Source organism: Zonotrichia albicollis, chromosome 7 (genome assembly GCF_047830755.1).
Source record: "Zonotrichia albicollis isolate bZonAlb1 chromosome 7, bZonAlb1.hap1, whole genome shotgun sequence".
Classification (NCBI taxonomy): domain Eukaryota; kingdom Metazoa; phylum Chordata; class Aves; order Passeriformes; family Passerellidae; genus Zonotrichia; species Zonotrichia albicollis.
The window spans coordinates 32,402,911-32,415,423 of NC_133825.1; the positions used below are offsets into that span (position 1 = coordinate 32,402,911).

Here is a 12,513-nt window from a genome sequence, read left to right on the forward strand (position 1 = left end):
AAAAGCTTTTTAAAAATAAAGCACATTTGAGAGAAAGAGAGGCACAAATGATTAGTATACTTTTTTTAAAATGAGCAACTTTATGTGTAAACTTGAACCATATTCTTGTCTTTCCTTCCTTTTTTGGTTTGTCACCTTCTAGCTTCCTTACCTTCCCCTATTAACCAATTAACCCTTTGATTCAAAGGGGGAACTTTCTCATCCTGTGTCAAGGACACAGGATGAGTTTGACAGAAGCCAAACTACCAGCTCAGGAAAGAACAGCTGACAACATTTTTATTCCTTGTAATGAACCTCTTATCTGGATGGTGCATAAACACATGATCTTACTGAAGCCCAAACTCCATCTTAGCTGAGGCAGCAGTGACCTGTTAAAGGATGTTCTTAAGTCCAATGCATGTTTTCCCAAGGAGAAACTCTGGTGCTGTTCTTCACCTGCAGCCTCACCTGCAAAATGGACTGGTAACATGTAATTCTGTCCTGATGCCCTCTGAAGGGCAGATATCAAGGCATTCCCAACTGATACCCAGGATTTACCTACCCCCAAAATATACATGTATATTCCATATGAATTTTGGCCACGCATTTTGCAAAGTTTATGACTGGGATCCTTAAATGAGTCTCCAGGGATAAAGTGCTCATCTGCTGCCTTTATTTCATGTAACTATGGAAAATCTCAGCCACACTTTCTAGAACCTTTCACTATTTTCCACCCATGACATAGATACATACTACACATAAGTAATATATGTGTATTTTATCTAAAATTTCCAACACTGTTTTCATTTGAGGCCAATCAACCACGACATTCTGCCAGGTCAAATTCAAGATTTGCTACTAAGCCCCACCACCTCGCCCGCAGGTACCAAATGTTGAGCTCCAGAGTGGCACTCATTTCAAAAGACAGAGAAGTTTGACAGTCATTTACAAACACCTTTGATCTAGATCAGCCCAAACAGGATAACCAGCAGAACATATAATAAAGGCCAGCCTTCCTTTCCCTAGGGAAAAGAAATTGCAAGCACTAGAAACTGCTGATGGTTGAGAGCTCTTGCTGTTGGTGAACTGTCTGGCTGTCTGGGGATGAGTTACATTTAAGAGTAACAAAGCTCTTAAAGCATAGCTTTAATTGCAAAAAGACCAGGCTTCCAAGATCCCTTGTCCATTTACCTACCCCAGAATCAATAAACAAACACTATGTAATCCATTATTTGGTTTTTTTAAGGCTTCACATGAATGTGGATACCTTGATAAATCCCACAAAAACATTGTGGGAAATAGTGAAAAATAATCTGGTTTAGAAATTAAGAGTTCTTTTGGGAAGTTTTCAGTAAAATCCAAGCAGAACTAGTAAAACTGACCCTATCTCAGTGAGGAGCAATTCAACAATCTGGAGCTGTGAAAATTCACAGTGAACAAAGCCCACCCAGCAAGTGTAATGCCAGCTCTGCTGTGCTACATCGAGCTGCCGCCAGATCTTTGCAGTCATTCCACAAGTCAGCAAAACAGAAGTCCCAGCAAACCCTGCATGAGCTCTGTATCACTATGGAAATTAATACAGTGAATGAGATGTGCAATCTACATGGCTCACACAGCTCCTGCAGCAGGCAGCACTAGATGCTCCCAAGAAAGAGCTGGCACGAGCAGTAAATGGATAACTCGTCCCCCAGGAAGATTTCCCCTCTAATACTTTATGCCCTGCAAGGGAAGTCTTCCCCATATTTCAAGTTTTTATTCCTTATAGCCTTCTATAGCTTTGCTAGTCACTATCTGTCTGCCACACACAGACACAGTCCAAGCACAAGGTTGTTCAGGGTTCCTGGAAGTTCCTCCTTTCAATGCCTGTTAATTTTTTATGGTCCATCTACTGGCTCTTAAAGAATGTCAGTTAAACACTTCTACAGGATCAAGAGTTCCTTATTTTTTTTGGGGGGGGGGGTGGTGGAAAGGCAGAACAAGAGCAAAACAAAATCAAAAACAATTAAGAAAATAAAGAAAATATTCCTGTTTTCATTTTTTCCTGGCAGACAGCCACTCACACTCTATTATTCACACTTTCTGAAGCTAGCTATCAGGCAGGCCCACTGGGGCTGACTGAGGTACACAACAGAAAAGATCCATAGCAGGAAACTGCTTTTTCTTATGCAGCAGGATCAATTCAGGGCTTGTAACAACCACCTCCAACTCCTTCCCTGAGCAGCATTTTTACTGGAAGTTGTCACATTCCTGCAGTGCCCTGCCTTCCCCAATGATGTCAGTGCTTGGAAGAGCAGTGAGGAACTGAGTCTGTCAGACACTTTGGTACATTGCCTGAAGTACCTGTGACAGCCTCAGCAGCTGGGAAGGCCTTTCACCCTTGAACATGTGAGAGTTGCTTGTCCAAAATAAGTTTAAATTAAACAAAAAAAAACCCAAAAAAACCACAAACACCCCCCCCCCCAAAAAAAAAAAAAACCAAAACACCAAACCAAAACAAACTCATCCTGAAAATACAGAAAGTTCGTCCAGCATGCTGAATTAATGTATCCTCATAACAGCTAAGACTGCACAAAAGCAGCCTGGGAACAGGTGTATTTTCTAGCACTAGATCTCACCTGAACATCTCCAACAATTCTAGTCCCATATCCATATACTAAGGCACGAAAAGCATGCAGCTTTTCTTCCAATGTGACACCCCAAAACAGAAAATCACTTCTTTTTAACTAGTTTATCTCTATAAGCAGAACTTCTGGCTAGGACTAGCTGAAATCCAAGTAAAAAAAAAAATAAAATCAAAAGAACAACACAAAACCCAAGAACAAATATTGTGTGAATTGTTAATTTCTTAAGTTTGCATTAGAACTAAGTCACACCACGTTCCCAGCAAAAGGGCAGTTGTTGAGACTTCCTCAGCTCTACCATTTTCAGCAACCGCAGCAGAATGAAGTCTCACTTTCTCTGAGCAGCTACAAGGTTGTTCTGAGGAGAATCTGGCACCAAACAGTTTGGGCTACAGCTGAGAAGCCACAAACAGCCCCAGCAGGTATTATTCATACCCTCGAGCCAGGAACATTGATGTTTCCAGGAACCCTGGTCCTCAGGCAGGCTTAGCAGAACTCTGCATCAGTAGAAATTGATCAATGTTGACAGATTTCAAACAAAATATCTTAGGTCTAATAAATAAAGTGTTCTTCAAAGAAAACTTTTCTCTGAAAATGTTTGACTAGGACTATTGCTAGATCAATCTCAGCCTCATCTGACACTACTCCAAACCAATTTTAGAAGCACAAATTCATAAAAACTGCTGCTGCTTCAGCTGAAGCGTTACTGTCAGACCGGCTCTCTCCCACCCCCATCTTCCTTCCAGTATCTGTTTCCACCTCCACTCAAGCTCTAGCTAAATTGTCCTTTCTATGTTTATGCTGCTGGGTTATTTCACAGATTCGCGATGCTTGGAAATAGACCAGTCCTTTGCCCACTGCAGAGCTGAGCCGTGCCCTCCTGCACTGCAGCTTGAGACCAACTGATCTGGCATTGGCACATTGTAATTCTCGCTTTGCTTGCACTTTCAGCGTACCAAAATGAGGCGAAGTTAAAGTGTTACAGTTTGGAACAACTCGAGCATTACTCTTCCTGCCAACTAGCTCCAAGAAGCATGAAGGAATTCTGACCGTTCCTTAGTCTGCCGTGAAACTTCACGATTCCTTACGAACGCGTTGCTACCAGCACACCTTGGGTACTGTTTGTATCTCTGTTCCACGCTGCTCACAGAACGCGAATTCGCGTCCTCCTCCTAACGGGACACCTGGAGCAAACACGGTCCCGTTCCCACCGCTGATCCGCGCTCGGTTTCCCCGAGTGCAGCAACACTAATGCTCCCAGCGCCAGCAGCAGCAGCTGAGGCTGTGCAGACAAAGACGGCGGAGGTGGGAAAGCCTCTTACCAGGGAATTAGGTGCCGCTTCCCCAGCTCCGCCGGCGGAGCAGCCCTGAACGCGGCGCGCCCGCCCCACGGTGCCCCCAGCCCCGGCCGCCGCACGGATCCGCGGGGAGCCGGGCCGGGCCCGCCCCACCTGCCGGACCCTGCGGGCGAGCGGCTGCCGGCGGGGCCGGGACGAGCGGCGGCCGCGGGGCAGCGACCCCGGGCAGGCGGCCCCCGCACCAGCCCGCCCCGGGCCCGGCCCCGGTACCTGGCCTCGCGGCGCCGGAGGGGCGCCGGACCCGGCTCGGCCCCCGCGGAGGAAGCGGCGGCTGCCCGCGGCCAGGGCGGCGGCCGAGCCTACCTCGGTGGTGCCCCGCACAGGGCCCGGGCCGGCGGCTCCTCCTCCGGCTGCGGCGGCTGCTGCTGCCCATGACCTGGGGCCAGGGGGCGGCGGGCCGCGGGGCCGGGAGGCTCCTACGAGGCCGGTCTCCCCCAGCTCTTCCCCGGCTCCTGTTTACCGCGGCTCCCCGGCCGGGCTGCCTGTCAGCGCGCCGCCCCGCCCCGGCCCGCCCCCGCCGCCATGGCCCGGAGCAGCGCGGGCAGGCGCGGCGGCCGCTCCGCAGCGGGACGCGGCTGTCCCGGCCCCCGATCGCCGCCCGCTGGAGCCTCCCGGAGCGCTCGGGCTGGCGGCGCTGCGGCCCCGCTGCCCCGGGACGCTCTCCGGGCACCTGCGCGGCGGGCGGGCGGGGGCGGGACCGGCGGGCACCGGGAGGCGACAATCGGCACAGAGCGAGTGCCGTCCGGCTGTCCCGGGCTCAGCCCTGCCTCCCGCAGCCGCAGGCGGGGATGCTGCTGTCACTGGGCTCAGGGTAAAACGGGTCGCGCTTTAGTATGTACAATAAAGCATCGTAACTTCACAGGGTGCCATTTAACTTTTTAAAATGCAGGGATGTTGAAAGCCTGATGATGGCTAATAGCCATCGTCGTAAGGTGTTTTGTATTCATGGCTCACCTGCACTTATTGAGTTATCAGCAAAAAAATATGTCAAGGAAAAGCTTTGAGTTTGCCCCATACCTATATTTGGGTGCCGTACTCTGTTGCTATTTTACACTTTTGTTATGCAACCAGAATACCTTAATCTCTTCTTCCCAAAGATAACTCTCTCCTGAGATTGGCTGGAATAGGTGAACTATACTATTGAGGGGAATTTTACAGGAGGAAAAAGCAAAGTGAATAAGTCAAGGGCGACTTTTCTCTGTTCAGACACATGATGACTATCCCACTTGGGAATAAGTGAAAAAAAACCAGGAAAGTAGGCAGCTTCACTGAACAGTTTCTGTCACTGAAGCACGGACAAGAATGCAGATATTATTCAAATAATAAAAGAGAAAACAAAGAAACCTCCTGACTTAACATGAAAATTCATTCACTAAACCTAAGTTGAATTTTTCATCTCCTGAATCTGCACTTTTTCACAATAATTTACAGGGCTCCATGGAGATTACACGTACCCACTGAGAACAGTGCAAAAAGCGAAAGATGAGTAAGGTAACCCCTTTTCATGCAGAGATCACCCCCTACAGAAAAATGAAATGTTACATCAGGTTTGCAGAGCACAGAGAAGCTGGGCTGAAATACTCTCATTACACTGTGAGTTGGTACCCAGCACCCCCATGTAGTGAAGGTGGGAGAAGCACCATCCAGCGTGTATGGTGTGTCTTCCTGGGAAGAGGAGAGTGTGCAGAACTCCAGTTTAGTCCTATGTAGATTGAAGTCAAGCAACCTAGATTGTATCCATTCATAAAATAGTGTATGGAAACATGCATATGTGATGATAACCACTGTCCCCTTGATAGGCAGTATAGGTTTGTAAAGAGAACCAGTACTGCTGGCTTATCTTGAGGCCACTGGGATTTCTTAAGGAAGGATTTTTCCTTCTTTCATGCTCTCAATCCATTTTGTTGTGTGATTTGTTTGGGTTTTTAAACATTTTTCGGGTTAGGGATGTATTCCACTTTGGGAACAGCATAGCTCACACTCAGTGCTGTGTACCAGACTAGGAAAAGGGCCTGTAGACACCACTGGAATAGAAGTAGATATTATACAGAAAAATGGTTGCACAAAACAGAGCTTTTCCAGGCAAAGTAGAATAACTAAGGATTAGGCCTGAAATGAAAGAATCCGCAGTAAACCACTTTGCAGATCTAAGCTTTCCCTGTGTTTTGCAATTCTTACTCCATGGTCTCTGTTTCCCCAGAAAGTATTTTATTGTCTAGTATTTTAACACATTGTTGTTCTTGGCTTAAAGTCTCAGCAGCGGCCTCCTGAATACAGGACTGCAGAACTGAGACTAAAGCCTCAATACTGAAGGGCAAGCACTACTGTGGAATACCCTGAATGTCTCTCAGCCCTCAGTAGAAAATACAAACCTAAGCTGTTGCCAATGTTCCCCCCTCCAACTTGCTGCTAATTTCAGAAATAGGAAAGAATGAGCAAGCTTAAGCTAAAGGCCATTAGTCAAATGGAAACATTAAATTCTTCCAGCTAGTGTTGCTGTTTGAAACCTCAGTAGAAGATACAAGGTTTTAAAAATTACGGGAACAGAACGGAACAGTTCAATTTTGCTAATTGAATAGCTCTAGCTCAGAGTTACAGAAAAAACATAGTTTGAGAATGTGTGCCTAGAAATGCACATCACACTTAGCTGAAGAACTGATTGATCTGCACAGAGAGCTGCCCCAATGCCCTGCACATGAGATCTGGACTGTGAGCACACACGCGGCCTTACCTGGCATCAACAATAAACACAATTTTATTGAATTTATTTAAAAAGACAAAGCAAAATTTCTCTATGCCCAGGAGACTCCAATCCTCTCTAGAAGGTTATAAGTCTATGTTTTTTTAGAAATACTTTACTCCTTTTAGCACAAAGACCTGGAAAGGGGTATGGGGCAGAAACCCTGAATAGTAACAACTGTTGTATAACTGTGTCCTTTTTGCTCCTTAGTTATTACCATACATACAGTAGTTATGTGGAAAAGCATAATTCATTTTTCCCAGATAATTAGAAATGATCTTTTTAGTCTACAGTGTTGGTCTGAGCACCTGCATGTCTCCATAGCAACTCCACAATATTTCAGGGATTACTTTGTAATTCCACCGTGTTTTGGATCTAGTTTTTCTCCAAGCCAGCTCAGTTTTCTAGTTCTTTCAAGCTGCATATCCTGAGCTGTGTGTTCTCCCATCTGTTCACTCTCCTGTATGCACATTACTGGCCAAAATAAAGTGGTATTTCTCCAAAAGTTCTCCAATGACCTTACATTTTACTGAAGGTGAGCCAAGGGTTCATTCCTTCCTGTGCTAGGTGAATAAAACAGATTCTGGTAGGAGAAGGCAAAAGTGGAGTCATTAGGGAAGGTGAACAGAACTGATGGGAATTCAAGTAGAAAGATGAAAGGATATACAAATAAAGTTTACATCCTTTCTGACTGATTAAGGAATCAGCTTTTATCAGAAAAGCACCAGATTTCTAAGGTTAAATCACCTTTAACAAAAATGTTGCCAGAGCACCAAGATGATTTTGGAGACATCTTAACGAATGCTTTTTCAAAGTGTCTGAAATTTATTAAACTTTCTTCAACCTCAGATGCAGTACTATAAATCAGTACTATATCAAATACATGTTACCAAAATCTGGCCTTTGAAAATCACTATGATAATGTGGAGCCCATCTCAGGGACAGAGTGGCCTGAGCCATTAAGGTGTCACATGGAAAAGAGCATTGCTGCCTGCAGAGCAAACTGCAGCTCCCTGCCAGTGCAGTGCTGAGAGGCGCACGGTGGGTGCAGCAGTGGCTGCAGCCAGCCCTACACACAGCAGGTTTAATCTGGCACGGTGTGTGACAAACAGGCCTAGGACAACACACCCCAGCAGACTTCAGCAACTCTTCAGCAGCCATGTGAGGGTGCCTTTGAAGACTGAAAAGACTGGATTCAGCTTTGAATCTGTCCCAGAGCAGATAAGCTTTCAAAGTAATAAAGCCTAACCCAGGCCTCAAAAACACTGCTCTCTGTAGAAGCTTTCTGAGCCTCAAAACTAAAGGCTGGCAAAAACAACAAACTGACCTTTTGAAGTGATTTGTCTAGGTAAAACTAGTCATCTGAGTATGGGTGAACTGGCTTGAGAGAAATCCAATCCATAACGTTAAGGTGTCACACTCTAAGCTTATAGCTCTGCAAGTCATTGTCATTTAGTATCCAAATGAAAAAACAGCAGGAAGTACATTGGTCCTTTCTTTGTATCCCTGTCAATTTAATGCTTATTCAAGGCAGGATATGTACTACTAGAAAAAAAGTGAAGCTCAGGGACAAGTAATGCTTCTCCAGAAGTCAGGTGGTACTGCAACTTGGTCTAGGGCTCACCATGTTCTTCCCCTGCTTTGAAAAAGACAGAAAAAATAAAGCTTTCTCTTCTACTGACAAGAATTTGGAAAAAGGATCTGGCCAGTTTGCTTCACTTTCACATTTGTTACTCGGACCATTAAGGAATGTATAGAAAGTCATTTATCCCAAATATGCAGAGGAGGAATGCCATTTTCCAAGTCTACCTCTTAGCAGCCAATACTCAGCTCTGGCTCTCCCTGCTGCAATTAACAGATTGCATGCCACCGACATGCAGATGTGGTGCAGGTATAAAAGTAGGCAGTGTGATTCTGTGTAACAGTCCCCAGAGATGTGGTGCAGGTATAAAAATAGGCAGTGTGGTTCTGTGTAACAGTCCCCACAGATGTGGTGCAGGTATAAAAATAGGCAGTGTGGTTCTGTGTAACAGTCCCCACACAGCATCTCCCTCAGCAGCACAGCTTTTGTGCTGAGCTCAGCCACATGTTCCCCTCACAGCACTTTCCTGCCCTCCTCCTCATACAAATGCTGTTTGCATCCTGTCCAGACTAGATGGAGATTAATAATCCTAAGCATTTCTATGGGACCTCCTTGGAAGAACCCTGGGCATATTTCACCTGGTATTGTTTTAATCACAATTTTAGAAGCTTCCTTTGTAACAGTGCCTTGAACAGCTTATAGCTGAACACACAATACAGGAAAATGGGAACCAGAGAACTGTAGATGACAAAGTATAATGCAAAATTAGAGGGGGTTTAGAGGACAGCAAGCATAATTAAGACTCTGAAATAGTAAAGACAGTGAATTGCTACCATAAAAAAGATGAGTAAGAGGGGATGTGATTCAAAGACAGAACATATTGAATATTCAGGAGTCACCGTTCTCTCTTTCTTATAACACTGGACCAAATGAATTTCAATTTAAAAACAGTAGGAAATTCAAAACTGCAGTGAAAGAAAATTCCTTTCACATCACCTATATAAATAAGTGAAAGTATGAATCTATCAAGATTCAAAAATAGTTTTAGACCTTTATGGACCTCCAAATTAATATCACACTGAGATAGCAAGTTCTTCACTATTCAGACTAGTCATTAGCATAGGATCCAGTGTCCTGTTCCTGAATACTTGGTTAGGGAATTTTTGCACCTTCTGAAGTGCCTGTTACCTCCTATTCCGAGAGACAGATGGGGGGGCTGGATGATCTCAGGCTAATCCAGTCTATTTTGATGAGTCCTATGTCTCCCCAAAACAAACTATCTGTGATTGCTGGCAAGACAGGAGATGCTAAGAAGAAACTGTCACTCAACTCTCAATCTCCAGATCACATATAAAACCAAAGGTATTTCATTATATATCTGTGTTGTATCTTGGCATCAGCCAGTGCAGGCTTTTAGGAAACAAGGCCCAGTATGGGCAATGGTTCCAGCACTTAAGTACAAGATTCAAGCAAAATAAAGTTTATGAATAGAAGGGAGAGATTATTCACTTTTTAAAAATCATATGCATTTGCTAAAAAAACTCTTCACAAAGAGAGAAAGAAGAGAGGGTATTTGGAAGCCCCCAGTTTTTCCTTTTAGAAAACTTCAGTGTTTTCACTTCCTGCTCATTAACACTCTTAATCACATACCATGTAAATAATACTATTTTTGTGATTAAGTACTGTTTTGAATTTCTGGTACTGGGCAGAACACCTAATTTCAGCAATAATTCACCATCCAGATGTGATTAGACTGTAATTCTTATTGAGGTATATATACACACTTCCTATATATATGGTACATAGTAATCAGTCTTTCTGAAGATTGGAATAAAAAGGATTGAAACAGCCTTAAAGTGTGGTTTAGAAATAAATTTCTGCCACTGTAAAGCTTTATGAATTGCAAGGCTAGGCAAGACAGTAAAGAGTGGTCACTTGAGCAGTTACTGGCATACCTTCCTCACACACCAATGAATTTATGCTTTGATATCCTCATTCTGAACCCATAAGAACAAAAACAGCAACACTTGTCTTTTTAAAGTAAGAATTATAGGGATATGCAGTATTTTTACTAGACATATCTGGTAAACCTAGCTAAACATACTATCCAACAGGGCTTGGCTAACAGACACCTCTGAAATCCACTCTTGCAGGGTTACTGGGAAGGGAGGAAGGCTGTCTAGTCTTCAATACATTAAGATCACCTAATAAATTGTAGCATGAAACCCAGCATAGAAACAAGTTTTTGAGGTACTCTTCCATTCTGATATTTTAAAACCCTTTGGAATTAGGAAAAGGAAGGTATGCTATTGCTGACCTCCTCAGATCTGCTCAGAGTGGGCTGAGTAAGGGTCATAAACAACTAAACACACTTTATTTCTCGTTATTGGACAAACCCAAAACTTTTTTGCCATTTTTAAATGCCTCTGCTGCCCCCTGGTGTTGCTTCTCTGCAGCTTCACACACAAAACGAACTCATGAGAAATCCAGCAAAATCTGCCACAACGTCCCTGTATAGGAGTTATGCACGAACGAGTGGATTCTCTTCCAGATGTAGTTCTCAGCTCCATAAATGTTCTCATGTAAGCAGCTGTGGCTCAGTGCTAATGTAGATACCAGAAAAACTGTCAAATGCATCCCAAGATGAACCTGATTTACATAAAGATTGGAAAAATGTGACCCAACACAAAAGCTGCAGGTGGAAGCAACTCCTTATGGGCAGAAGCAATGCCAAATCCACAATTCACACCCAAAAGATGGTGCCCCATTATGAAAGCTGGAAGGACTTGAAAAGAAACAAAGTGCATAATTCATTGTATGCAAAAAAAAACCAAAAAACAACCTAGAGAGAAATTTCATTTTGTATTTTGTAATATGAATTAACAATTCTGGCCTTGTCTACAACTGAAGACTGTGAGCAGAAGGCATCACTGCAATTACATCCCAGGGGACTGCAAAGTGAATAGACAGAAACTGTAAGCAGACAGGTTTTTATCACCATGGGCTTCTAGAGATTCCAGAGAAAGGAAGTTTTTAATACTTCCAAAACCATTTCTGACACCTCTGTGGTGCCTATCAATTTGACGCCAGAATCCTGGAGATGATTCAACAAGAGACCAGCCTAGTTTTGCCTCATACATAAAAGAAACAAGCAAAAGAAATTGGCAGGAAGGTATAGAAGAGCACACACCAAAGTAACTGTTCAACTTCCAGTATGTAAACTCTTTATAACACAATAATCTAATTACATGAACACAGAAAAGCTAAATATTTGTGTTCAGCAGATGCACAGCAGCATGGTACACCAATACTCAAACCCCAAACCATTCAGGTAAGTTTACACAGTAAACAGTAATTAATCCATAGCAGAAACTAACACAGGACTTGGCAAAATCCAATCATCTGAATTAATGACTGAAACAGTTAATTTCAAATTAAAGTTCTCTTGTGGCTGTACTACTGGTTGGAAATTAACGCCTGTAACACTTCATGGGAACAAAACCAGTAGAGCTCTGAACAAGAAGTATTTGCATTAAGTATAATTAAAATGAGATATAATAAAAATGATGAGAAGCTATACACAGGGAAATTAGACTATTAGTGCATTGCATATTCTCAAAAAGCATTGTTGTGCACTTCATTACACATATGCAGAAAGGGAGAGTCAAAATTGAGATGTGACTTCCAACCACGCATCTGTTGTGTAGTTGAACTAAAATTTGAGTATGGCTATTCCAATATACTGCAAAACAATTTCCTGACAATTATACTTATGCAAAATCAGATTAAGTGATCACAGACCAAAGTTTAATTCCACTTCTTACCAAATCTATACTGTACCTACAAGAAGTGCAATATCTCTGTCTCGAGAATGTTGCTGTCATTGCTGTGAAAACACTTGTGCATTTGTCATGTTCCTTTATTCTCTTCTTTTGGCATCACACACTGTCCCTTGCTGGAGATGAAAAAACTGCAGGCAGTTCATGGTACACAGCATGGCTCAGTAACAACACAATGGTCATATCACAAGGGAACTTCCTCCAGTTATAACAAGCACAGAAGTCACACACACAGAATTATATTTTTATCTTATCAATACTCAGAAGAATGATTGTGAACATTTTTTTCCAAGCTCATCACTCTGAAAACGTCAGGTTTAAGAAGTATGAAGTGGGCTACACAAAATAGATTTCCTCCAAAGATCAGATTCTACAAGTTACTTCTCCCTCTTTC

At 43.4% G+C, this 12,513-nt stretch overlaps 1 protein-coding gene across 3 annotated transcripts in view; it reads right to left on the reverse strand.

Annotated features, from left to right (window-relative positions):
• Positions 1-4,698, reverse strand: part of MARCHF8 (membrane associated ring-CH-type finger 8) — an 88,694-nt gene extending 83,996 nt beyond the window's left edge. Inside the window, exon 1 of one of the 3 annotated variants that reach the window (XM_074544902.1) lies at positions 4,262-4,698. The gene's annotated coding sequence lies outside the window, so the exon portion shown is untranslated. The remainder of the gene's footprint in view (positions 1-4,261) is intronic. The other 2 variants (XM_074544901.1, XM_074544904.1) reach the window with 2 other exon arrangements.
• Between the last annotated feature and the right edge of the window lie 7,815 nt (positions 4,699-12,513).